General features: G+C 44.5%; 1 protein-coding gene across 2 annotated transcripts in view; it reads right to left on the bottom strand.

Annotated features, from left to right (window-relative positions):
- SH2B1 (SH2B adaptor protein 1) overlaps positions 1-26,345 on the bottom strand; it is a 509,649-nt gene that overhangs the window by 129,294 nt on the left and 354,010 nt on the right. The window lies entirely within an intron of this gene.

Here is a 26,345-nt window from a genome sequence, read left to right on the forward strand (position 1 = left end):
GCACAAAAGACTTGCAGATGTCGCAAGACGTATGGTCATGACCTTCACCTAAACAAAATAAACACTTATCATGTATGTCCTTATGTGGAATTTGTCTTTCACAAGCACACTTACCCTTCCTAGCTGAAATGTACATTTGAAAAGCTACAAGAAAGGTAATAAACCCAAAAGGGGGTACTTATCTGTATCGGACGGCTGAAACAAACAAGCGAACTGATTCACAGAGCTGGCTATCAGAGGTCCGTAGACCACTGCGGCAGAAAAGTTCTGAAGTGGGTACATGCAGACACTTTTATAGCAGATATTGGTTTATGGCTCTGACTTGCAATGTCGCACATACCCCTATTCCTAAGACTTTGGTATAGTGGCCAGATGTCTGCTGCTGCAGGCAGTGACCTCCCTACAGTTTATGAATACTGCAACATGAGAATAGGACATCTGGCTGTTTGTCCAGCATGGTCAGTTAAGAATGGTTTATATACAACAAGAAGGAGTAAACTGGCGATCATTTGTCGAGTACAGTCAGTTTGGAATGGTTTAGTTCTATACAACAGGAATGTGGAGTGATCTGGCTGTTTTTATGTTGAGAATGATCAGTTAGGAAAGGTTTAGTTCTACATAATCTGAGGAACAGTTCAGCTCTATGCAACAATCATTTTGCAGGTTTACCTACTACATAAGAGATGTGGTGGTCAAACGTTAGTTGTTCAGGTAACCATTTGAATATCAAGACTCACTACAGTAAATCCCAAAACGTGGGGATTGAATAGCCAAAAAACATATATACTTAGTCCAAGATGTACATTTCACAGAGTATTCCCTTTTCTCTGACATATGGTCAACTCAGAATTGGTATATATAAATTCAGTGTGTGGAGGGGAGCTTGCACCCCACATTGGAGGTGCAGGGGGGCTTGTCTTTAAATGAGAGGAGCATGGATTAACATCCGTTCTTCTGTAGTTAGTCTTTTTTCAGTTGTTGACACTCTGCATTTCAATAGGGAGCCCGATGCTCATCAGTGACATGCCAACAGGTTCAGTTTGTTGAACTTGTTCAATTACTTGTGAGAGAGTAATTTTGCTAGAGTGACTTTATTAGGTACTGCCTTCTGCTAAGAAGTGCTGTTTGTATCGCAGCAAATGATTACGGCATCACCTGCATACTGAATTACAGATGAGTTGAGGGCATGTCAGTACATGTGACCGATAAATATACTGATTATGAGAGGGCCCAAGACTGATTCCCAAAGAACACAGACTGGTAAGGCCAAGAAAGATGTGGAAGGAAACAGAAAGGAAGGTGATAGGAAAATAAAACAGTGGAAAATGACTATGGATAGTCAGAGTAAAATCTTAGCCATAAATTCTAGAGCCCCCTGCCACTCTATGCGGGGCAAGCATATTAAACTAACCAGGAACAAGGTATGTAGAGAAGAATATTTGAATTTATTCGGGATAATAAGACTGAATTACTTGGGACAACCTAATTTTACTTATGGACCAATATAGGAAGGGTATTAATGCTGACTTTCAAGCAGCCAATCTGGTGCTGTTATTTATTTTAGGTGAACAGCATGAAATGGAAGAGAATGGCGAAACCATACGAGGGTGAGAGGGTAATATACAGCTGTGGACAAGGACACAATGCAAAAATCAGGACGAAGAAAGACATGCTGACAGGTTTTATAACTGTACAGAGGAATATAGCAAAGGGGAAAACTGAGACCAAGCTGACGTGTCTAACACCTCTAGGAAATGATATAAAAGGTTAAAAAGTACAGTTTTGTACCTACCATAAATGTAGATGTCCGAACTGGATAGCATCTGCAGTCATAACAAGTGGGTTGTCCTGTCGTCAGGCAGCCCTGCAGTCGGCCGGATTCCAAAGCCGGGTCTTCGCTGATGTCGCACTCCACCCGACGTCATCTCTGTTGGAAAGCATCAGCCGACGCCATTTTCCTCTGTTTCTTGCCCCAGATGCCAGTAGCCCTCTTGCAGGCTAAAAATTTGGATAGATGCCAATGTTTCCAAATAGATAGAGGTAAACACAACAATAAGCATATATGTACATATATACAAACAAATACACCATAAAAGACTCCCCCAACAGCTAGCTATTAGGAGGGTAAACACCCTAGGAGTACCACAGAGGGAAGGAGGAGGGTAATCTGACTGCAGATGCTATCCAGTTCGGACATCTACATTTATGGTAGGTACAAAACTGTACTATGTCCTTCATGGATGCATCTGCAGTCATAGAATACCACAGCCAACTAGGGAGGAGGATAAAAGTAGATTATGGTGTGTTTAGGATCCCTTGCAGTACAGCAGTGGCAAACCCTGCTCGGGATCTGGAATATAGAGGCAAATTATAATGCTTGGCAAATGTATGCACGGAGGTCCAAGTAGCCGCCTCAATAATGTCTTTGGTTGCCACTCCTCGTAAGAAGGCTGTGGTAGTGGCTGTTGCCCTTGTAGAATGAGGTCTTATGTTCTGTGGAATTGGTTTTCCATGGAAGGAGTAACAGTATCGTATGCAATTTCCTATCCATTTGGAGATTGTCTGTTTGGAAATAGCTTTTCCTTCCCTTCCTGTTGCATAGGCTACAAAAAGTTGGTCAGTCTTTCTGCTATTTTTTGTTCTGTCCAAGTAGTAGCGTAGCTGTCTATGTACATCCAAGGTATGCAGTATTCTTTCCCCTCTGTTTTGTGGGTTGGGAAAGAAGGTAGGTAGGTGGATTGCCTGGTTTAAAGACACTCTGGATACCACCTTGGGCATAAATGTAGGGTTAGTCCTCATGGATACTCTGTCTTGGTGGAAGATTAGGAAGGGTTGCACTGCCATTAAGGCCTGTAGTTCTGAAACCCTCCTTGCTGAAGTAATTGCCAGTAGGAAAGCAGTTTTCCATGACAGGTGTTGTAGGTCTGCTGTTGCTGCTGGTTCAAAGGGTGATAGTGTCAACTTTTCTAGCACAAAGTTTAAATCCCAAGCTGGTAATGGTGGTTTCCTTGGAGGTTTTACATTCTTGATTCCTCTGAGGAACTGCCTGAGCAAAGGGTCGAAAAACAGGTGGATCAAAGCTGTATTCTGCTGAAATAGCTGATGCATGTATCTTGATGGAGGAGTAGGACAGGCCTGAATGAAGAAGTTCGCCAGATACTCCAGAATGTTAGGCATATCTATGTTTGACACATCTTTTCCTCTTTCCAAATGACAAACCTTTTCCATTTTCCAGCATAGTTCCTTCTTGTTGAAGGTCTGCGTGCTTCAAGAATAATGTCTAACTCTTTGGGAAAGTTCTGGATTAGCTGCTGCTATGTGATGTTCCATGCAGTCAGTTGCAGCGTTTAGGTTTGGATGTATGATGCTGTAGTTGTTCTGAGTTAACATCAAAGGCATCAGAGGTATCGGCCACATTTTGTTCCGAGACATGCTCTTCAGTAGTGGGTACCAGTGTTGTCTTGGCCAGTTTGGAGCTATCAGGATTATCCTTGGACGTTCTTCCTGGATTTTTAGTAGTACCTTGTGTATCAAAGGAAGAGGTGGGAATGCATATGCTGTTAGGCCTTTCCAGTTGAAGGAGAGTGAGTCCACTTTCTATGCTAGTGGGTGGAATGTCCTTGTGCAGAATTTTTGAGCTGGTGATTGAGAGGTGATGCGAATAGGTCTATCTGTGGCATTCCCCATTTCTTTGAGATGGTCTTGAAGATGTCCGGTGCAGCTTCCATTAGTAATCGTGGTTCTGCTTAATATGTCTGCTAGAGTATTGTCTTTCCCGGTACAAATATTGCTTGTAACTGAATGTTGTAGCTGAGTGCCAGGGTCCACAGCTCCAAGGTCATTCTGCATAGGGGTATGAATGAGTGCCTCCCTGTTTGTTGATGTACCACATGACTGTGGTGTTGTCTGTCCTTATCATCAACTGGCCCTCTTTGAGAAATGGTTTGAACTTTTGGATTGCCAGTTTTACTGCCAGCATTTCTTTTAGATTGATGTGCAGGTGAAGTTGATCCTGTGTCCACAATCCTTGCACGCATTTGTCCAGCATGTGCCCCCATCCTAGGTCTGAAGCGTCTGTTGTGATGGTCTGGCTTGGTTGACATCTGCGAAAGGGTAGGCCTGGGTTTGACTGGCATGCCTGAGCCCACCATAGGAACTCCTGTTTTAAGCATGGAATTAGTGGGATTTCTGTTTCTAGACTGTGTCTGTGTTGGGACCATAAATTCTTTAGGTACCACTATAGTTTCTCATATGTAGTCTGGCAAATGGGACCAAGATTATGCATGATGCCATGAAGCCAAAGGCCTGCAGAACTTTTCTTGCTGTTAACTTGTTCAGTTTTGTTAGTGCCAAGAAGTAAAGAGGAAGTTCTTTTGTTTTTCTGTAGTCAGGAATGCCATTTGTTGTACTGTGTCCAATTCCGCCCAAGAATGTCCTTGTTTGGGATGGTATCAGCCTTGACTTTTGTAAATTGACTGTGTATCCCAGTCCTTGTAGCAAGTAAATGACCCTTTGTAAATCTGTTGTCAGCTTGCTTTTGTTGTCCCTTGTAGCAGGCAGTCGTCCAGGTATGGGTAAATTTGAATTCCTGTAGTCTGCAATTTACTGATGCCAGGCATTTTGTGAATACTCTGGGCAGTAGATAAGCCAAAAGGCAATGCTGAGAATTGATAGTGCTCTGATCCTGCAAGAAATCTGAGGTATCTTCTGCAGATTGGTCGAATGGGGACGTGCAGGTATGCCTCCTTGAGATCTAGAGTTACCAGCCAAGACTCCTTGCCCAGCATGGGAAGAAGTTGCTGTAGGGTCAGCATTTTGAATTTTGGGACAATGATGTATGTATTCAAGGTGGACAGGTCGAGAATTGGTCTCCAACTTTTTCCTTTCTTGGAACTAGGAATAGTCTGGAGTAGAACCCTTTCCTTGTTCTGCTGTTGGCACTCTTTCCACAGCTCTCATGTTTGCTAACTCCATTATCTGGCGAGAGCCTCTGTTTTGATTTGGAGGTAGATTTGGCAATCATCTTTGACTGGTAAAGTGTGGAAGTGAAACCGTAACCTTGATCTATGGTTTGTAAAATCCACTTGTCTTTTGTTATGTAGTGCCAGTTCTTTGAAAATAAGGTTAACTTTCCGCCTAGAGGAGCTGCTATTTGTGCCCTGGTAGGCGGATTTAGGATTAAGTCACTGTGGTTGTGCTGATGTAGTGGCAGTGGCTGTGTCTGTGCCTCTGTTGTTACCTTGCCACTGTCGTCCTCTGTAGGCACCTCCTCTGGATTGGTTTCTGCCTCTGGAACGCCTATTCCTGCCCCTTTGAAATTTTGTGGAGTCAGGAAAGGACCAATTTTTGGCAGGCCAGTTCCTGCTAAACCTTGGGGGTTGAACCTGCAAGAAATCTTTTACAGTTTGAACAGATTTTGCCTTTTCTTCCATTTTCTTCATAACCTGCTGGGCAGGTGTACCAAACAAACTTGTCTTGTCCATAGGAGCATCTAGCAACTTAGCTTTAACATGATCCGGTAAAGCTTGTTCCTTTAGCCATGCATGCCTTCTTATCACTGTGCCTGTCATGGCTGATCTAAATGAAGCCTCCAGTGCATCATAGCCACATTTTAATGAATGGTTGCTAACCTGTTGTATGTTATTTACCATCTCTAATACATATTTCTTATCAAGAGATTCATCAGTGGTTAGTTTTTAGTTAACTGATCAAGCATAAACTCTTGGTATTGTATCATGTGAAACTGACAGTTTAAAGCTCTAGCTGAGAGAGTAGCTGAAGTGTAGACCTTTTACCCCATCTGTCTAATGACCTTGCTTCCCTTTCAGAAGGAATAGGGTTTTTAGCTGAGGTCGGCTACTGCCTTGGGACCCTGGGAAATAGTTTCTGGGTCTGCAAGTGGGGCCTTGTAAAGGTGGTGATGAGTATCTGGCACCCTGTAAAATCTGTCTGGTTTGGCAGGGGCTGGGGTAAAGAATCTGGAGCGGAGCAAACATCATTGAAATCATCATCCACCACAGAGAGAACAGGAGGTATAGCTAAGGGCCTGTGCTGTGGGAGGTGCAGAAAGGTCCTAAGTCTTTTCTGGAGTCTGAAAAATCCTGTTGCTGCCATTGGAACTGTTCTCGCATGGCATGCAAGGTTTCCCCAAAGGAGAATTCTTCTGGTGGGGAAGCAGCTGGAATGGATTCTTCAGCATCAGAATCTTCAAAATTGGAGAAGGGAGCCTCAGGCTGGTCAGTTATGTCTGATTCATCAGCAGAATCATCAGAAGACACTGGCTCAGGGGCTCTGCCCTAGGTCTCTTCTCTGGGGCTGAGAGGCCCTGTCTGGGTGAGATTGAGATCCTCTAATTAAAGAAATTAAATCTTCTGCCAAAGCATTTGAGAACTAGAAGAGGGCCTGGATGTGGGGGTTTTACAGGCACTGTCTTAGTAGTCTTGGCTGCTTTAGCCCTGCGAAGGCCTTAATGGACATGGCAGCTGGAGGCCTAGCAGCACCACGTGCTGGGGTAGAGACATCCAAGGGATAGTGTCTGATAAGTCAATCACCGTAGTGGGTAAAATTTCTGAGGTCGATTCAAGAATTGTAGCAGGGGCCTCAGTTGTAAGAATAGGTTCAGCTGTACTTTGATCAGTTTTTTGCTTTACCGTGGTTTCGCGGGTAGTCGGAGGATCCGACGGCATATGTACGCAAAATCAGAACCGAAAAACTGTTCTGCAAACTCCGACGGGCGCGCTAAGCGTTAATGCGGTTGAAAGAGGCACAGGCGAACAGGCTGCTGGCTGGGCCTAAACAAGGCAGACAGTAAGAGTGGAAATCTTTATGAGGTATTTGTTTCCCACAGGTTAAACAATTGTTAACTTTTTCTGACATCGGCTGAGGCAAGAAAGAGTGCTTTAGAAGTCTTAAGTAATCTCTGGATCCGACCGACCGCACCAAGAAAGACTGAGGAAAATGGCAGACCAACAGAGATGACGCCGGGTGAGGCGACATCAGGGACCCGGACTTTGGAACGACTGCAGGGCTGCCTGACGACAGGACAACCCACTTGTTATGACTGCAGATGCATCCATGAAGGACATCAAAGGAATCATGCAAGGCATGAATTTGGAATAGCAGAGAACAGAGATTTGGTATAGATGAGGTTAGTTAACAGAGATCTGGAGGAAAGCCTGGCAGAAGATGAGTGAATGGGAGGCAGCAGAATAGGTGTGTGTTTACTGACAGAAAATGGAAGAAATAGCAGGTAAGTTAATATCTAGACTGAATACAGCATTAACCGGCAAAGGGCAGAGAGACAGGCTAAGACATAACTGGGTTAATACCTAGGGTCTGTATGACATTACACAACTACAAAGGATGGAGAGAGAGAGATGCTAAGACATAACTGGGTTAATACCTAGGGCCTGTATGGCACTACACAACTACAAAGGATGGAGAGAGAGAGATGCTAAGACATAACTGGGTTAATACCTAGGGCCTGTACGGCACTACACAACTACAAAGGATGGAGAGAGAGAGATGCTAAGACATAACTGGGTTAATACCTAGGGCCTGTATGGCACTACACAACTACAAAGGATGGAGAGAGAGAGATGCTAAGACATAACTGGGTTAATACCTAGGGCCTGTATGGCACTACACAACTACAAAGGATGGAGAGAGAGAGATGCTAAGACATAACTGGGTTAATACCTAGGGCCTGTACAGCACTACACAACTACAAAGGATGGAGAGAGAGAGATGCTAAGACATAACTGGGTTAATACCTAGGGCCTGTACGGCACTACACAACTACAAAGGATGGAGAGAGAGAGATGCTAAGACATAACTGGGTTAATACCTAGGGCCTGTATGGCATTACACAACTACAAAGGATGGAGAGAGAGAGATGCTAAGACATAACTGGGTTAATACCTAGGGTCTGTATGGCATTACACAACTACAAAGGATGGAGAGAGAGAGAGATGCTAAGACATAACTGGGTTAATACCTAGGGCCTGTATGGCATTACACAACTACAAAGGATGGAGACAGAGAGATGTTAAGACATAACTGGGTTAATACCTAGGGCCGGTACGGCACTACACAACTACAAAGGATGGAGAGAGAGAGAGAGAGATGCCAAGGCAGAACTGTGTTAATTCCCAGGGCCTGTACGGCATTACACAACTACAAAGGATGGAGAGAGAGAGAGATGCCAAGGCAGAACTGTGTTAATTCCCAGGGCCTGTACGGCATTACACAACTACAAAGGATGGAGACAGAGAGATGTTAAGACATAACTGGGTTAATACCAAGGGCCCGTACGGCACTACACAACTACAAAGGATGGAGAGAGAGAGAGATGCCAAGGCAGAACTGTGTTAATTCCCAGGGCCTGTAATGCACTACACAACTACAAAGGATGGAGAGAGAGAGAGAGAGATGCCAAGGCAGAACTGTGTTAATTCCCAGGGCCTGTACGGCACTACACAACTACAAAGGATGGAGAGAGAGAGAGATGCCAAGGCAGAACTGTGTTAATTCCCAGGGCCTGTACGGCATTACACAACTACAAAGGATGGAGACAGAGAGATGTTAAGACATAACTGGGTTAATACCTAGGGTCTGCATGGCATTACACAACTACAAAGGATGGAGACAGAGAGATGTTAAGACATAACTGGGTTAATACCTAGGGCCGGTACGGCACTACACAACTACAAAGGATGGAGAGAGAGAGAGAGAGATGCCAAGGCAGAACTGTGTTAATTCCCAGGGCCTGTACGGCACTACACAACTACAAAGGATGGAGAGAGAGAGATGCTAAGACATAACTGGGTTAATACCTAGGGCCGGTACGGCACTACACAACTACAAAGGATGGAGAGAGAGAGAGAGATGCCAAGGCAGAACTGTGTTAATTCCCAGGGCCTGTACGGCACTACACAACTACAAAGGATGGAGAGAGAGAGAGAGAGAGATGCCAAGGCAGAACTGTGTTAATTCCCAGGGCCTGTACGGCATTACACAACTACAAAGGATGGAGAGAGAGAGAGATGCCAAGGCAGAACTGTGTTAATTCCCAGGGCCTGTACGGCATTACACAACTACAAAGGATGGACAGAGGCTAAGATGGAACTGGGCTGACAGACTACAGAAACAATACACAAGGGGGAAATTTAGGATATGTGTGTGGCAACACCTACAAAATTATTTCTACAACCAAAGTAGGCAACAAAAAATTTTCCCCCAAGCTGTGAGGGAGGACGTCAGGGAATGTGGGAGCATGTCATCTGGTAGAGTTAAGCAGCTAAATCTACTAAAAACAGATGCATAACAATGCACAAGTAGGCTGAATGGAACAGAGTATGAACTCAATCAGGATGTAATGTTATTACCTTAGGATTTGAAGCAAAACTATTCAGAAGGCATTCAAGAGCTTCTAACACTGGATGTACTCGAAGCAAAAAATAAATTACATGTACGCAGAAACAAACATATCACTAGCTGGAGGAAGGGACGGAAGGAAGGTGGTGGAATTAATGAAGGAATTTAAAGCAGGGGAGTTGTCAGGCAAAAATAGAAAGGCGGGGAAAAAGATTAAGAAATAAATGGCGCTTATGGCACCAAGTAAGACAACAGAAGGATAAATAATTGAGACAAACACAGTAAAGTCCATTTGCAAAGGTTGCAGGGTAAATGAAGAAACACAAAGAAATTAATATGGTGTTAAAAGATGCATTTGATATATGCAAGAAAACTGCACAATGGGAAATGGGGACTTTTTAACTGAAATAAAAAAGGAGGAGCAAAGGATGGAAACTATAATGCATAGAGATAAATGGAAATATGCCAGGTTAAGAGTGCAGCTGGTCACTCGTGATCAGTGCTCTACCTTGGTAAACAAATAGTGCAGCTATAAAGATGGACATGTTATGTGCAATTCAGAAATATTTCAAAAGCACCATAAACACTGGCAGGCTGAATATTTGAAGAGACTTTTCTGTTATAATTCAAATGGAGTGAACATGTCCAACATCTCACATGACCGTGCTCTGGCCATGAAGCACAAAACACTCTTATCCATTCTGACTGACCTGCTCCTGCCAGTCACCCTTCATTAAAATGCTCTCATTGCCAATATACCTGCAACAGCACAAAACGCATTAACAGCTGCTAGAATGACAGCTCCCAGCTTTGGACTTAAAGAACAAATATGTTCTGAACAGGGAAAGTACAGTTTTGTACCTACTATAAATGTAGATGTTCGATTGCTCATACAGCTGCAGTCATTACAGATGGGTTATCCTGCCGTCAGGCGGGTCCTTGGTCGGCCGAATTCCAAAGTCTAGGTCCGGGTATAAAAGAGGAAGCTGACGCCATGTTCTTCAGTTTTTCTTGCCCCAGATGTCAGGTGCCCCCAGAAGGAAGGCAAAACATAATATTATGTAAATATGCAATGTAGATAAATCAAAAACAGTAGTTGCAAGCAAATACACCATAAAAGAATGCCCCAAATAGGTTGTATGATAAAGGTGTTTGTCATAAGGCCTGTCCTAAGAGGGGATGGTGGGAGGGTAACCTGGACTGCAGCTGTATGAGCACTCGAACATCTACATTTATGGTAGGTACAAAACTGCACTATGTTCATCGTGCATACAGCTGCAGTCATTACAGATGGGTAGAATCCCAAAGCTAAGTAGGGGTGGCAGGCACTAAGTGGAACTAGGAGGGGCGAGGATGCCCTGCAAGACTGCTGTGGCAAAGCCCGCTCTAGATTTTGAGTATAGTGGAAGGTGGTAGTGCTTGGAGAAAGTGTGCACTGAACTCCAAGTAGCTGCTTCCAAAATGTCCTTGGTAGGGACCCCCCTGAGGAAAGCTGCAGAGGTAGCTGTAGCCCTGGTGGAGTGGGATCTGATGTATACAGGCACAGATTTTCCATGAAATGAATAACAAAAGTGTATGCAGTGGGCTATCCATTTTGAAATTGTCTGTTTGGAAATAGCCTTTCCTTGAGCACCTGTAGCATAGGACACAAAGAGCTGCTCAGATTTCCTGAATGGCTTTGTTCTGTCCAAGTAATAATGAAGTTGTCTGTAAAAGTCCAAGGAATGTAGTAGTCTCTCCCCTTTGTTCTGTGGATTTGGATAAAAAGTAGGTAAATGAATAGTTTGATTCAAAGCTACACTGGATACTACCTTTGGCATGAAGGTAGGGTTGGGTTCGTAAGGAAACTCTGTCCTGATGGAAAATGATGAATGGTTGCACAGCCATGAGGGCCTGTAGTTCCGAAACCCTGCGTGCTGAGGTAATAGCCAGAAGGAAGGCTGTTTTCCATGACAAGTATTGTAGCTCTGTTGAAGAAGCTGGCTCAAAGGGAGGCAGGGTCAGCTTTTCCAATACGAAGTTGAGGTCCCAAGCTGGGACTGGTGGTTTCCGTGGGGGTTTTATATTTTTTGCCCCTCTGAGGAACTGCCTTAATAGAGGATGTGAGAATAAAGGAGGATCTGTATTGTATTGTGCAGAAATGGCTGAAGCGTGGATCTTGATGGAGGAGAAGGAAAGGCCACTGTTTAACATCTCAGCTAGGTAATGTAAAATTTGAGGTATATTTATTGCCCAAGGATTCTGGCCCTTTTCTTGATTCCAGGCACAAAATAGTTTCCATTTGGCGGAGTAGGCTTTTCTAGTAGAGGGTCTTCTGGCCTCCAAGATGACATCCTGCACCTCCTTAGAGAGGAGAGTCTGTTGGGAAATTAAGGTATTCTCCATGCAGCTAGATTTAGAGTTTTGAGCTGGCTGTGAAGGGTTTTGTAGTTGTGCTGGGACAACAGAAGAGGGACTAGAGGAAGGCTCCATGGTGGGGAGTGTGTCAGGCTCTTTAGGAGAGGATACCAGTGTTGTCGTGGCCAGTCTGGAGCAATGAGAATCATTTGTGGCCTCTCTGCTCTGGCTTTTAATAGAACTTTGGTCAGTAGAGGAAGAGGTGGGAAGGCATAGACTGTCAATGTTGTCCAATTGAAGGAGAGTGCATCCACTTTCCAGGCCTGTGGATGATAGGTCCTTGAACAAAATTTTTCCAACTGGTAATTTCTGTGGGTAGCAAATAGATCTATGTCTGGCTGTCCCAATGCCTTGAGTTATTTTTGAGAAAACTTGAGGATGCAACTTCCATTCATGTGGGTCTGTCATATTTCTGCTTAAGTTGTCCGCCAGTGTGTTTTCCTTCCCTGGCAGGAATTGTGCCTGTAGTTGAATTTGCAATTCCAGTGCTGTGTTCCATAGGGTCATGGCTTGCCTGCACAGGGGGTATGAATGAGTTCCCCCCTGTTTGTTTATGTACCACATGACTGTGGTGTTGTCTGTCCTTATCAATAGCTGGCCTGGATGCAGTAGGTCTTTGAAGGTCATAAGAGCATTTTGCATGGCTAGCATCTCCTTTTGGTTGATGTGTAGGTGCTTCTATTTTTGGGACCACTTTCCCTGAATGCACTGATCTGCCATGTGTGCTCCCCAGGCGTAGTCTGAGGCGTCCGTTGTGATGATTTGAGTTGCTTGAGGTACACAGAAAGGGAGACCTGTGTTTCTTTGGCATGCTTGAGCCCACCACAAAAATTCCTTTTGAAGGCATGGAATGAGTGGTATAATTGTTTCCAAGCTGTGGCTGTGTTGAGACCATAAGTTTTTTTAGGTACCATTGTAGCTTCCTCATATGCAGCTTTGCACATGGTATTAGTAGGATGCAAGATGCCATGAATCCCAGAGCCTGCAGGACTTTCTTTGCAGTTAGTCTGGTGAAAGTTGCCATTTTGTTGAAGTATTGCGACAGTTGCCCTTGTTTGTCTGGCGTGAGGTAGGCCATCTGGGTGGTTGTATTCAAGCTGGCACCCAGGAAAATTATCTGTTGAGAAGGTATTAGATTTGATTTCTTTTTGTTCACTGTGTATCCCAGGTAGTTTAATAGTTTTATTACAAACACCAGATGCTGCAGTAGAATGTCCTTGTTGTCCGCTTGGATCAGTCAGTCGTCCAGATATGGGTAGATTTGTATTCCTTGTTGTCTGCAGAAGGCAATTACTGATGCCAGGCATTTCGTAAACACTTTGGGCGCAGTAGATAAGCCAAAGGGCAATGCAGAGAATTGGTAATGGGTTGAACCTGCAAGAAATCTGAGGTATCTTCTGCAATCTTGTCTGATAGGGACATGCAGGTATGCCTCCTTGAGGTCCAATGTTACCAGCCAAGACTCCTTGCCCAGCATGGGAAGAAGCTGCTGTAATGTGAGCATCTTGAATTTTGGCACCTGTAGATATGTGTTTAGGATGGATAGGTCTAAGATGGGTCTCCAATCTTTGTCTTTCCTCGGTACCAGGAATAGTCTAGAATAAAACCTTGACCTTGTTCTTCTGCAGGTACCTCTTGAATCGCTTTCATATCCATGAGAGCGGAAATTTGTCTGTGCCTCTGCCCTTTGATTTTGTGGCAGGTTTGGCAAGCCTCTCATTTTTGGAAGGGTGTGAAAGTGGAACCTGTAGCCTCTGTCTATAATGTCCAGAATCCATTTGTCTTTTGTAACAATGTGCTAGTTTTTTGAAAATAATGCCAGTTTTCCGCCCAAAGGTGCTGCCACTAATGCTTTGTTTGGCAGGCATAGGGGGAAGTCATTGTGTCTAATTTCTAAATGACTGTGATCTATCTTCTCCACCTCTTGGGGTTGGTGCTTGCCACTGTCTAGCTCTGTAAGATCCTTGAGGTTGTCCTCTACCCCTTGGGCATCTGTATCTCCCCTTTGAGGTCTGTCCGTGGCTGGAAAGGACCAATTTTTTGAAGGCCAGTTTCTGCTGAAGCGTGGAGGTTGTACCTGCAAGAAATCTTTCACGGTTTGCATAGATTTAGCTTTTTCCTCCATTTTCTTTAGTACCTCCTCAGCTTTAACACCAAACAATACATCTTTTTGAAGTAGTGCATCTAATAACTTTGCTTTGACATGATCTGGTAAGGTTTGCTCTTTGAGCCAAGCATGTCTACATATAACAGATCCCGTGACAGCAGCTCTACATGAGGCTTTTAAAGCATCAAAACCACACTGCAAGGTATGTTTACCCACTTGCTCTGCTCCATGCAACTCTTTTAAGTCTGGTTGTTCTGTTTGTGTCATTTTGCTTTTCAGCTGAGATAACAAAAACTGTTGGTACTTTAACATATGAAATTGACAGTTTAATGCCCTCATGGTTAAAGTGGCAGATGTATACACCTTTTTCCCCCACCTTTCTAATGCTCTGGAATCTCTCTCTGAAGGTAAATGGTTTTTAGCAGTAGAGGCCTTTATTCCCTTGGGACCCTGTGAAATTGTTTCTGGGTGTGCAGTATGGCTTTTATAAAGGAACTGGTGAGAATCAGGAACCCGGTAATACTTGTCTGGTTTAACAGGGGCTGGAGGTAAAGAATCTGGATTAAGGCTGGCTTCTGTGTACACATCATCCAAAATATCTAAAACAGGAGGGATAGCCAAGGGCCTATGCTGGGGGAGCAGTAGGAATTCCCCGAGCCTTTTCTTGGAATCTGAGTAATCTTGGCCTTCCCAGTGGAAGTGTTCCCTCAATGTATGCAGGGTTTCCCCAAAAGAGTAATCCTCAAGGGGGGGGGGGGAGACCGAGGGAATAGACTCCTCACCTTCAGAGTCTTCGAAAGGGAAATAAGCATAATCCTGGTCCTCAGAATGGTCTGAGATAATAGAAGCCTGGTCTGAGGAAGGGTAGTCTTCCTCCAATCTGGGTTTTTTGTCAGAGGGGGGTTGAGAACCTCTGATGAGAGTTATCAAATCCTCAGCCATTTTAAGCATCTGCTTTTTAGGCATGGGGCCTTGAGAGGAGGTCTTGGGACCCTGTCTTTTAGTTTTCATGGCAGCTTTAGATTTAGTGAAGGATTTAATAGAGAAGGTGGAAGGCCTGAAGACGCCTTCCGAAATGGCAGACCTGACTAAATTTTCAGTTTCCCCGCCAGGAGTGGCGTCGGTATCTGCAGTGGGAATGGAAACCGAGGAGCCTGCGACCTCGGGTACTTAAGTCACCGGTAAAATAGTTTCATCAGTAGTCAGGGGCTGCGTAGGCGCCTCGCTGAGAACCAGAGAACCGGTAGTCGGCCTAAGCGTGGTCTCAGTACTCGGTGCAGACCTTGAATGTCGGTCTTTGTCTTTGCGTCTTTTGCTTAAAACTGGTGTCGGAGTATCCGACGACATGATAGAATTACATTTTTTGCCAAAATAATGAAGGGCGAACTCCGCCCGGCGCTTAATAGTGCACTTGTTGAACCTAGCACAAAAATGGCAGGCCGAGACGTCGTGGTCTGGCCCTAAGCAAGGTATACAGAAAGAGTGGAAATCCTTATGCGGTATTTGCTTCCCACAAGAAATGCAATTATTAACTCTGTCTGACATTGGTCTGAGGCAAGAAAAGTTTCCCCAACGGAGTACTTAGCTTTAAAGAAGACTTTGGCTGAAATACTTTTGTAAATCTCAGGAGCTGGCCGACCGGCACTTGCGAACTGCTTCTGCTTTGGGCACCGCGCGGCAAGAAAGACTGAAGAACATGCGTCGGCTGCCTATTTTATACCCCTGCCACACTGACGTCAGGGAAGAAGCGACGACAACCGACCCGGACCTAGACTTTGGAATTCGGCCGACCGAGGACCCGCCCGACGGCAGGATAACCCATCTGTAATATCTGCAGCTGTATGCACGATGAACATCTGCTGGTTGGCAGCAACAGAAACAAAAATCTTTTTAGGGAAAAAAGCATGAAAGTAATTCAGGGATAAGGTTTTACTACACTTGAGAGTGGAGCTTTCCTGTAAAACTGCTCTTCCCTTGACTGCTTTCTATAAAATACAGCTGTGAGGTAGTGTCTACTATACTCAGAGAGATGAAAAAGTACAGTTTTGTACCTACCATAAATGTAGATGTCCGATAGGAATGCATCTGCAGTCCTTACAAATGGGTTGTCCTGTCGTCAGGCAGCCCTTCGGTCGTCCGGATTCCAAAGTCTGGGTCTGGCTTTGGCTGGTGTCGCACTTCACCCGACGTCATAGCTGCAGTTCTTCGGGTATAAAGGCATCAGCCGACGCCATTTTCCTCAGTGTTTCTTGCCCCAGATGCCAGGTGCCCTCTTGGATGGCTAAATTTGGATAAATGCCAATGTTTCCAAATAGTAGAGAGCAAACACATAAAATAAGCATGTATGTACATATATACAAACAAATACACCATAATAGATCCCCAAGCTAGCTGAAGGATGGCAAATACCCTAGGAGTACCACAGAGGGAAGGTGGTGGGTAATCCTGACTGCAGATGCATTCCTATCGGACATCTACATTTATGGTAGGTACAAAACTGTACTATGTCCTTCAAGGATGCATCTGCAGTCCTTACAAATGGGTAGAATACCATAGCTAAACTAGGGAGGAGGAAAAAGAGATTATGGTGTAGTTAGGATCCCTTGCAAAACAGCAGTGGCAAAACCTGCTCGGGATCTAGAGTATAAAGGTAAATTGTAATGCTTGGCAAATGTATGCACGGAGGTCCAAGTAGCAGCCTCTATAATGTCCTTGGTAGCCACTCCTCGTAAGAAAGCTGTGGTAGTGGCTGTAGCCCTTGTGGAGTGAGGCCTGATGTTCTCTGGAGTTTTCTTTCCATGGTAGGAGTAACAAAATCTAATGCAATTTCCTATCCATTTGGAGATTGTCTGTTTTGAAATTGGTTTTCCTTCCTTTCCTGTTGCATATGCTACCAGAAGCTGGTCAGTTTTTCTATTGGACTTGGTCCTGTCCAGGTAGTAGCTCAATTGTCCATGTACATCCAAGGTATGCAACAGTCTTTCTCCCCTGTTCTGTGGGTTGGGGAAGAATGTAGGTAGGTGGACAGCCTGATTTAAAGACACTCTGGATACCACCTTAGGCATAAATGTAGGATTTGTTCTCATGGACACTATCTTGATGGAAGATCAGGAAGGGTTGCACTGCCATTAATGCCTGTAGTTCAGAGACCCTTCTTGCTGAGGTGATTGCCAACAGGAAAGCAGTCTTCCAGGATAAGTATTGTAATTCTGCTGTTGCTGCTGGTTCGAAAGGGGGAAGTGTCAATTTTTCTAGCACAAAGTTCAAGTCCCATGCTGGCAGTGGTGATTTCCTGGGAGGTTTTACATTTTTAATTCCTCTCAGAAACTGCCTGAGCAGAGGATGTGAGAAGACAGGAGGATCCAAGCTGTATTCTGCTGAAATAGCTGATGCATGTATCTTGATGGAAGAATAGGACAGGCCTGTATGGAAGAGCTCTGCCAAGTACTCCAGGATGTTGGCTATGTTTACCAGTGCCACATCTTCTCCCTTTGCAGTACTCCAAATGAGATATCTATTCCATTTTGCTGCATAATTCTTTCTTGTGGAAGGTCTACGAGCCTCAAGGATTATGTCTTTAACCCTTTGGGATAAATTTGGGTTAATTGATCTTATGTAATGTTCCAGGCAGTTAGCTGCAGAGTTTTCAGGTTTGGATGCAGGATGTTGTAGTTGTTCTGTGTTAACAGCAATGGGATCAGGGGTAGTGTCCACATTTGTCCCAGAGACATGCTCCTCAGTAATGGGTACCAATGTTGTCTTGGCCAGTCTGGAGCTATCAGAATGATCCTGGGACGGTCCTCTTTGATCTTCAAGAGCACCTTGTGCATCAAAGGAAGTGGAGGGAATGCATATGCTATCAGGTTTTTCCAACTGAAAGACAGAGAGTCCACCTTCCAAGCAAGTGGGTGGTACATCCTTGTTCAGAATTTCTTTAGCTGGTGATTAAGTGGGGATGCAAATAAGTCTATTTGTGGCAATCCCCATTCTCTTGTGATGGCTTTGAAGATGTCCGGATGCAGCATCCATTCGTGGGCATCCGTGGTAGTTCTGCTTAATATGTCTGCTAGAATGTTTTCTTTTCCCGGTACAAAAATTGCTTGTAACTGAATGTTGTAGCTCAGAGCCACATCCCATAGGTCCAGTGCCAGCCGGCATAGAGAGTATGAACGTGTGCCTCCCTGTTTGTTGATGTACCACATAACTGTGGTGTTGTCTGTCCTTATCATCAACTGACCTTCTTGGAGAAATGGTCTGAATGACTGGATTGCCAATTTTACTGCCAGCATTTCCTTTAGATTTATGTGCAGGCAGCTGGTCTTGAGTCCATAAGCCTTGTATGCACTTGTCCAGCATGTGTGCCCCCCAAACGAGGTCTGAGGCGTCTGTCGTGATGGTTTGGCTTGGTTGACTGTTGCAGAAGGGCAATCCTGTGTTTGATTGACAGGCCTGAGCCCACCATAGGAACTCTTGCTTCAGGCATGGGATTATTGGAATTTTGGTTTCTAGGCTGTGCTTGTGTTGAGATCACAAATTCTTTAGGTACCACTGTAGCTTTCTCATATGCAGTCTGGCATGAGGGACCAGAATTATGCAGGATGCCATGAAGCCTAGGGCTTGCAGTACTTTTCTTGCAGTTAGATGGTTCTGCTTTGTTAATGCCAAGAAGTAGAGGGGTAGTTGATCTTTCTTTTCTGCAGTTAGGAATGCCATTTGTTTTGATGTGTCCAGCTCTGCACCCAGAAAGGTTATTCTTTGGGATGGAATCAGCCTTGACTTTTTTATATTGACTGTATATCCCAGGGCTTGCAGCAGGTAAATGACTCTTTGTAAGTCTTCTGTTAACTTGCTTTTGTTGTCCGCTTGTATCAGGCAGTCGTCCAGGTAGGGGTAAATTTGGATTCCCTGAAGTCTGCAATGAGCAATTACTGATGCCAGGCATTTCGTGAACACTCTGGGCGCAGTAGATAAGCCAAAGGGCAATGCTGAGAATTGATAATGCTCTGATCCTGCAAGAAATCTGAGGTATCTTCTGCAATTTGGTCGTATGGGGACGTGCAGGTATGCCTCGACATCTAGAGTTACCAGCCAAGACACCTTGCCCAGCATGGGAAGAAGCTGCTGTAGGGTCAGCATTTTGAATTTTGGAACAATGAGGAATGTGTTTAAAGCAGACAGGTCGAGAATAGGCCTCCATTTGCTCTCTTTTCTTGGTACCAGGAAGAGTCTGGAGTAAAATCCCTTTCCTTGTTCCATAGATGGTACCTTCTCCACAGCTCTCATTCTTAATAATTGAGATATTTGCTTTAGAGCTTCTGCCCTTTGAGAAGGTGGTAGGTTTGGCATTCCTCTCTTCCCTGGTAGAGTATGGAAATGGAACCTGTAACCTTGGTCTATAGTTTGCAAAATCCATTTTTCCCTTGTGATGCAATGCCAGTTCTTTGAAAATAAGGTTAGCTTCCCGCCTAAGGGTGCTTCCAGTTGTTCCCTGGTAGGCGGTGCCACAGCCAAGTCACTGTGATTGTGTTGTTGTAGTGGTGGTGGCTGCGTCTGTGCCTCGCTGGTTGTTACCCTGCCACTGGCGTCCCCTGTAGGCACCCCTGGATTGGTTTCTGCCTCTTGAACGCCTATTCCTGCCTCTCTGTGTCTTAGAGGAGTCCAGAAAGGACCAATTCTTGGAGGGCCAGTTCCTGCTAAACCTTGGAGGTTGAACCTGTAAGAAATCTTTCACTGTTTGTACAGATTTCGCCTTCTCTTCCATCTTTTTCAGTACCTGCTGTGCAGGAGAACCAAATAAATTGACTTTGTCCATGGGTGCATCTAAAAGCTTTGATTTGACATGGTCTGGTAATGCCTGCTCTTTCAACCATGCATGTCTCCTGATAACTGTGCCAGTCATGGCTGATCTAAAGGAAGCCTCCAGTGCATCATAGCCACATTTTAAAGAATGGTTACTAACCTGCTGTATGTTATGTACCATTTCCTGAACATACTTCTTATCTAAAGATTCTTCAGAGGACAGTTTTTTGGTTAACTGGTCTAGCATAAACTCTTGATATTGAATCATATGAAATTGACAGTTCAAAGCCCTAGCTGACAGAGTAGCAGAAGTGTAAACTTTTTTATCCCATCTCTCTAAGGACCTGGATTCCCTTTCAGAGGGGAGGGGGTTTTTAGCAGATGTAGTTGCTACAGCCTTAGGCCCCTGGGAGATAGTCTCTGGATCTGCAAAAGGAGCCTTGTATAAATGGTGATGAGTGTCTGGGACCCTGTAGAACCTATCGGGCTTAGCAGGGGCCGGAGGTAATGAATCAGGGGCAGTGCAAGCATCATTAAATGCATCATCTACAACAGAAAGAACTGGAGGTATAGCTAAAGGCCTATGCTGTGGCAAATGTAAAAAGGTTCTAAGCCTTTTTCTGGAGTCTGAGAAATCTTGGCCCTGCCACTGAAATTGTTCCCTCATAGCATGCAAGGTTTCCCCAAAGGAAAATTCCTCAGGTGGAGAGGCTGAAGGAATGGACTCTTCAGCATCAGAGTCTTCGTAAGGGGAATAAGGAGCCTCAGGAGGGTCTGTATGTTCTGAGTCATCAGAGGAATCATCTGTGGATACTGGCTCTGGGGGCTCTGCTCTAGGCCTCTTCTCTGGAGGTGGATGAGTGGTCCTGTCTGGCTGAGGCTGGGATCCACGAATTAAAGAAATGAGATCCACTGCCAAAGAAAGCATATGGGAACTGGAGCTGGGCCTGTAAGAGGGGGGCTTAACAGGCACAGTTTTTGAAGCTTTAGCTGCTTTAGCCCTGGCAAAGGCCTTAATAGACATGGCTGCAGGAGGCCTAGCAGCTCCACGTGCAGGGGTTGAAATATCCAAGGGAATAGTGTCTGATAATTCCTGAGAAACCGCAACTGCAGGTTGGATTTCAGAAGCCGATTCCACCAGGTTAGAAGAGGCCTCGGTAGAAGGCATGTTTTCGGCTGGGGGAAGAACCGCTTGCTCGGTTTCAGCCGAAACCGAGACACTCGTGGTTGGCTTAACCGCGGTTTCGGCCGAAACTGCGGACCGCGAGTGTCGGTCCTTTTCCCTGCGTTTTTTGGTTATTTGTGAAGTCGGAGGATCCGACGGCATAATATAAGCAAAATCCGAGCCGAAAAACTGCTCTGCAAATTCCGACCGACGTCTAAGCGTCCGTCGGTTAAAAGAAGCACAGGCTAGACAAGCTGCTACGTCGTGATCTGGGCCTAAACAAGGTAAGCAGTAAGAGTGGAAATCTTTATGAGGTATTTGTTTCCCACAAGTTAAACAGTTATTCACTTTTTCTGACATCGGCTGAGGCAAGAAAGAGTCCCCAACGGGGTACTTAGCTTTTTTAGAAGTCCTCGAAGTAGTATTTGGTAGTAGTAATCTCTGGTTCTGACCAACCGGCACTTGCAAACAGCTTCTGCTTCGGGCGCCACGCGGCAAGAAAGACTGAGGAAAATGGCATCGGCTGATGCCTTTATACCCGAAGAACTGCAGCTATGACGTCGGGTGAAGCGTGACACCAGCCGAAGCCAGACCCAGACTTTGGAATCCGGCCGACCGAAGGGCTGCCTGACGACAGGACAACCCATTTGTAAGGACTGCAGATGCATCCTTGAAGGACATCAAAATAACTGCTTAAATGACTGACTACTTTTCTCTTTTCATGGTCAGTTCTCATGATTATTTTATGTGAAAAAGCAAACAGAGTAATTCCTCATCCATGTGGACATTCAGATGTAGGCTGTACTCTGCTCTAGGCGTGTCTTAAGTGTGCCTGTTCCTCTGGCACAGGTACCAATGACGCTACGACCACATTTGATGGAGCACTTCCTACTTTCACAGCTGTCTGCAACAGCCTGTAAAATCTTTAAAGTGGTTCATCAGAAAAAACAGCCATTGTATCTTCCATTTGTCTAAGGATGTCAGCTTAGTATTGAAAACTAAGCCCGGCAGTTACATTCTTTAAGTATGGAGGAATCGCACACCACCTTCCTAAAACAGTTAATCATCCCACTCTTACTGCATGCAGAAGACTGTTCACAATGGCAGCAACAAGAACTATCCTACCGCAAAGTTGGTATGGGAACTTTTACATACATATTTGTATATATCTGAGATACAACCTTGTCAATGTCACGGGTGGATGTGACAGTGCAGGAATAAATGACGACACATTCCAAGTAGCTGTAAATTACATTAATGACTTCACTAACCATTTCAAATTTAAAGTGGTTTTCAGTCATCTTCCAATTCTGTATTTTCAGGGTGACATTAGACAGCAAGCAAGTTTTTTCACAAATTAGATAAGGTGAAAATCTTTACGTAACTCTGCTCAAGTAATCCATCTTTAGGAATTATTTGATGAAAAGATTAAGCTCTGTTGTACAGACAAGCTGCACTTAAGTTATTTAGGCAATTGGATACTTTGCACTCAGTTGACTAAATTAATCAAACATTTTTTAGTTTCAAGTCATTGACTGCACCTTATAATAATAATACAGCCAGCTTGAAAGGTCTTCTGTTAAATGCTCCCTGTTTAAATAATAAATTAGACAATTTAGAGGCCTGTACAGCTGACAATAAGACTGATATGCTATTGATTACAGAAACTTGGCTCTGCTGCAATAACAAACCAATAGTAATACCAGGTTTTGCTGGTCATCACAATTTTAGAACTGACAAGACAGGTGTGGTGGTGTCTATCTATGGAAAAGTACAGTTTTGTACCTACCATAAATGTAGATGTTCGAAGATCCACATTGCTGCAGTCCTTACATATGGGTAGTCCGCTGTCCTCGGTCGGCCCGAATACCAAAGTATAAGGCTGACGTCGGTCAAGGCGCTTAAAACTGACATCAGGACGTCAGGGTACAAAAGCGCATGACCGACGTCATATCCTCAGTCTTTTCTTGCCCCAGATGTCAGAAGGCCCTAAAAAGAAAGGCCAAAACCAAAAGACAGCAAAACCAACCACCCTGCACTAATCCTATTTACAATATTTACAATATTCACAACCCAAACCACACAACCGCCTCTAACTACAGAGGGAAGGAGGGAGGGTAATTGGACTGCGGCAATGTGGATCTTCGAACATCTACATTTATGGTAGGTACAAAACTGTACTATGTTCTTCATCTCACATTGCTGCAGTCCTTACATATGGGTAGAATCCCAAAGCAGAGGTAAGGGAGGATGGCAAGACTATAAAGCATTAGGAGCTGCCAAAATGCCCTGTAAAATTGCAGTGGCAAAACCAGCCCTAGATTTAGAGTAAAGTGGAAGGTGGTAATGCTTAGAGAAAGTATGCACTGAACTCCAAGTAGCTGCCTCCAAAATATCTTTAGTTGCCACCCCTTAAAAAGCTGTAGAAGTGGCAGTAGCCCTAGTGGAATGAGGCCTAATCCCAGCTGGAATCTCCTTACCATGATGGGAATAACAGAAAGCAATACAAAACCCAATCCACTTAGAAATAGTTTGTTTTGAAACAGGCTTGCCCTGAGAACCCAAAGCAAATGAAACAAAACTGCTGAGACTGCCTGAACCCTTTAGTTCTGCTCAAATAATATCGCAACTGCCTGTGTATATCCAAAGTGTGCAAAATCTTTTCCCCTTTATTTTGGGGGTTTGCATAAAAAGTAGGCAAATGAATAGTTTGGTTTAAAGCCACACTAGAAACCACTTAAACCCTTCTTGCAGAGGTAATGGCCAACAAAAAAGCAGTCTTCCATGATAAATATTTCAACTCGGCAGTAGCTGCAGGCTCAAAAGGTTGTAGAGTGAGTTTCTCCAACACAAAATTGAGATCCCAAGCAGGAGTAGGAGCTCTACGTGGGGGTCTTATATTCTTTGCCCCTCTAAGGAATTGCTTAAACAAAGGATGAGAAAACAATGGTGGGTCACAGTCATAGTGAGCAGAAATTGCTGCAGCATGAACCTTAATAGAGGAGAAGGACAAACCTTTGTCCAGTAACTCAGTAAGATATTGAAGAGCCACACTTAAATTAGGCTTAGAAACATCAAATTCCTTTGCTGTACTCCAAAATAAAAATCTCCTCCATTTATCTGCGTACACTTTCCTTGTACTAGGCCTTCTGGCCTCCAAAATAACATTCAAAACTTGCTGTGGAAGCTGAGACCCTCCAGGGTTTAAAACAGAATATGCCAGGCTGTTAGATGTAGAGAGTGAAGTTTGACATTGAGTAAATGACTGTTCTCCTGAGACAGCAGGTGTGGAATCGAAGGCAAAGGCCATGGAGGCTCCCATACCAGACTTCTCAGTAATGGGTACCAGTGCTGTCGAGGCCAATCTGGAGCTATTAAAATCATCTTTGGCTTGTCCTGTCTAACCTTCAGGAGTACCTTTGGGAGGAGAGGCAGAGGTGGAAAGGCATACACATGAAGATTGCTACAATTGAATGAGAGAGCATCCACTTTCCAAGCTGTGGGATGAAACCTTTTTGTGCAAAACTTTGGCAGCTGGTAGTTTAGTGGAGAAGCGAACAGATCTATGTCTGGAGTTCCCCATAACACTGTCAATTTCTGAAATACATGAGGATCCAATTTCCACTCGTGGGGATCCATAATTTGTCTGCTCAACACATCTGCTAAGGAGTTCTGTGCTCCCGGCAGAAACCTTGCCTGAAGATTTAGCTGTAAACTGAGAGCAGTCTCCCACAAAATCATTGCTTGTCTGCATAGAGGATAAGAATGCGTTCCCCCTTGCTTGTTGATGTACCACATGACAGTTGTGTTGTCTGTTAGAACCAACACCTGCCCTGGAAGAAGTAAATCCTTGAAAGCTATTAATGCAAATTGGACTGCTAACATCTCCTTCAAATTGATATGCAGATGTTGAAGTCTGGCAGGCCACGTGTCTTGTACCCACTTTCCATTTAGATGAGCTCCCCAAGCTTTGTCTGAGGCATCTGTCGTTAGAATCTGACTCACCTCTGGCCGGGTCACAGAGAGTCCCTTGTTTAGGTGACATTCCTGAGCCCACCACAAAAATTCCTTTTGAATGCAAGGTATAATCTGAATGACAGTGTCCATATCTTGGCAGTGCTGTGTCCATACATTTTTGAGATACCATTGTAGCTTCCTCATATGCAGTTTGGCATTGGGAAGCACCAGAATACAAGATGCCATGAACCCCAAGGCTTGAAGGACTGCCCTTGCAGTCAGCCTGGACTGACGAGACAATTGATGGAAGTAAAGAGAAAGATTCTTTTGTTTGTCCGGGGTCAAAAAGGCCATCTGGGATGCTGTATTCAGTCTCACACCCAGAAAGCATATGTCCTGAGAGGGTACTAGACTGGACTTTATTTCGTTCACAGAATACCCCAGGCATCTTAGCACTGCTATCACATACTGTAAATGATGAAGAAGTTCGTCCTTTCCTTGGGCCAGAATCGGGCAATCGTCCAAATAAGGATAGATCTGTATTCCTCTTAGCCTGAAGAAAGCTATCACTGGAGCCAGAACCTTCGTGAACACTCTGGGCAGTAGATAAGCCAAAGGGAAATGCAGAGAACTGATAATGAGAAGTCCCAGCCAACGCAGATACTTTCTGCAACTGAGCCTGATAGGAACATGAAGGTAAGCCTCCTTGAGATCCAGAGTCACCATCCAGTGATCTTTGCCCAGCAGAGGTAAAAGCTGTTGTAACGTCAACATTTTGAACTTGGGAATGTCCAGAAATGTGTTGAGGATAGATAAATCCAAGATTGGTCTCCACGTGTTCCCTTTCTTTGGTACTAGGAACAGGCGAGAATAAAATCCTAGGCCCACTTCTGGCAGAGGGAATGGTTGTATGGACCTTATTTGAAGTAGCAGAGAAATTTGTTTGTGAGCCTCAAGTCTTTGCTGAGGAGGAACGTCCGGCATGCCTTTGAAAGGAGGCAAGGTATGGAAATAAAACTTGTAACCTCGGTGTATGATATCCAATACCCATTTGTCTTGGGTAATCAAATTCCAATTTTCCTTGAAGAGTGCCAAACTTCCTCCCAAAGGAGCTGCCAGGCAAGAAGGATCTGGCAGCTGAAAAGGTAGGTCATTGGGCCTGTTTACGAAAGGACTGGCCCCTGCCCTCACCCGAAGATTGTGCAGGTGAACTCCCTGTTCTAGGTCTGAAAGAACTCTGAGCTCTGCCCCTACCACGTCTAGATCTACCCCTAGACTGAGAATCATAAGAAGGATACGTCCACCCCTTAGCAGGCCAATTCCTACTAAACTTTGGAGGCTGTACTTGCAAAAAATCTTTAACAGCCTGCATGGACTTAGCCTTGTCTTCCATTTTCTTCAAGACTGACTCCACAGGTGAACCAAACAACACATCAGACTGTAAAGGAGCATCCAAAATCCTTGTCTTAACATGGTCAGATAAATTCTGATCCATCAGCCATGCGTGCCTGCGAAGAACTGAACCAGTGGCAGCCACCCTAGACA

Source organism: Protopterus annectens, chromosome 10.part0, assembly GCF_019279795.1.
Source record: "Protopterus annectens isolate FY-2018-M chromosome 10.part0, PAN1.0, whole genome shotgun sequence".
Taxonomy (NCBI): Eukaryota; Metazoa; Chordata; order Ceratodontiformes; family Protopteridae; genus Protopterus; species Protopterus annectens.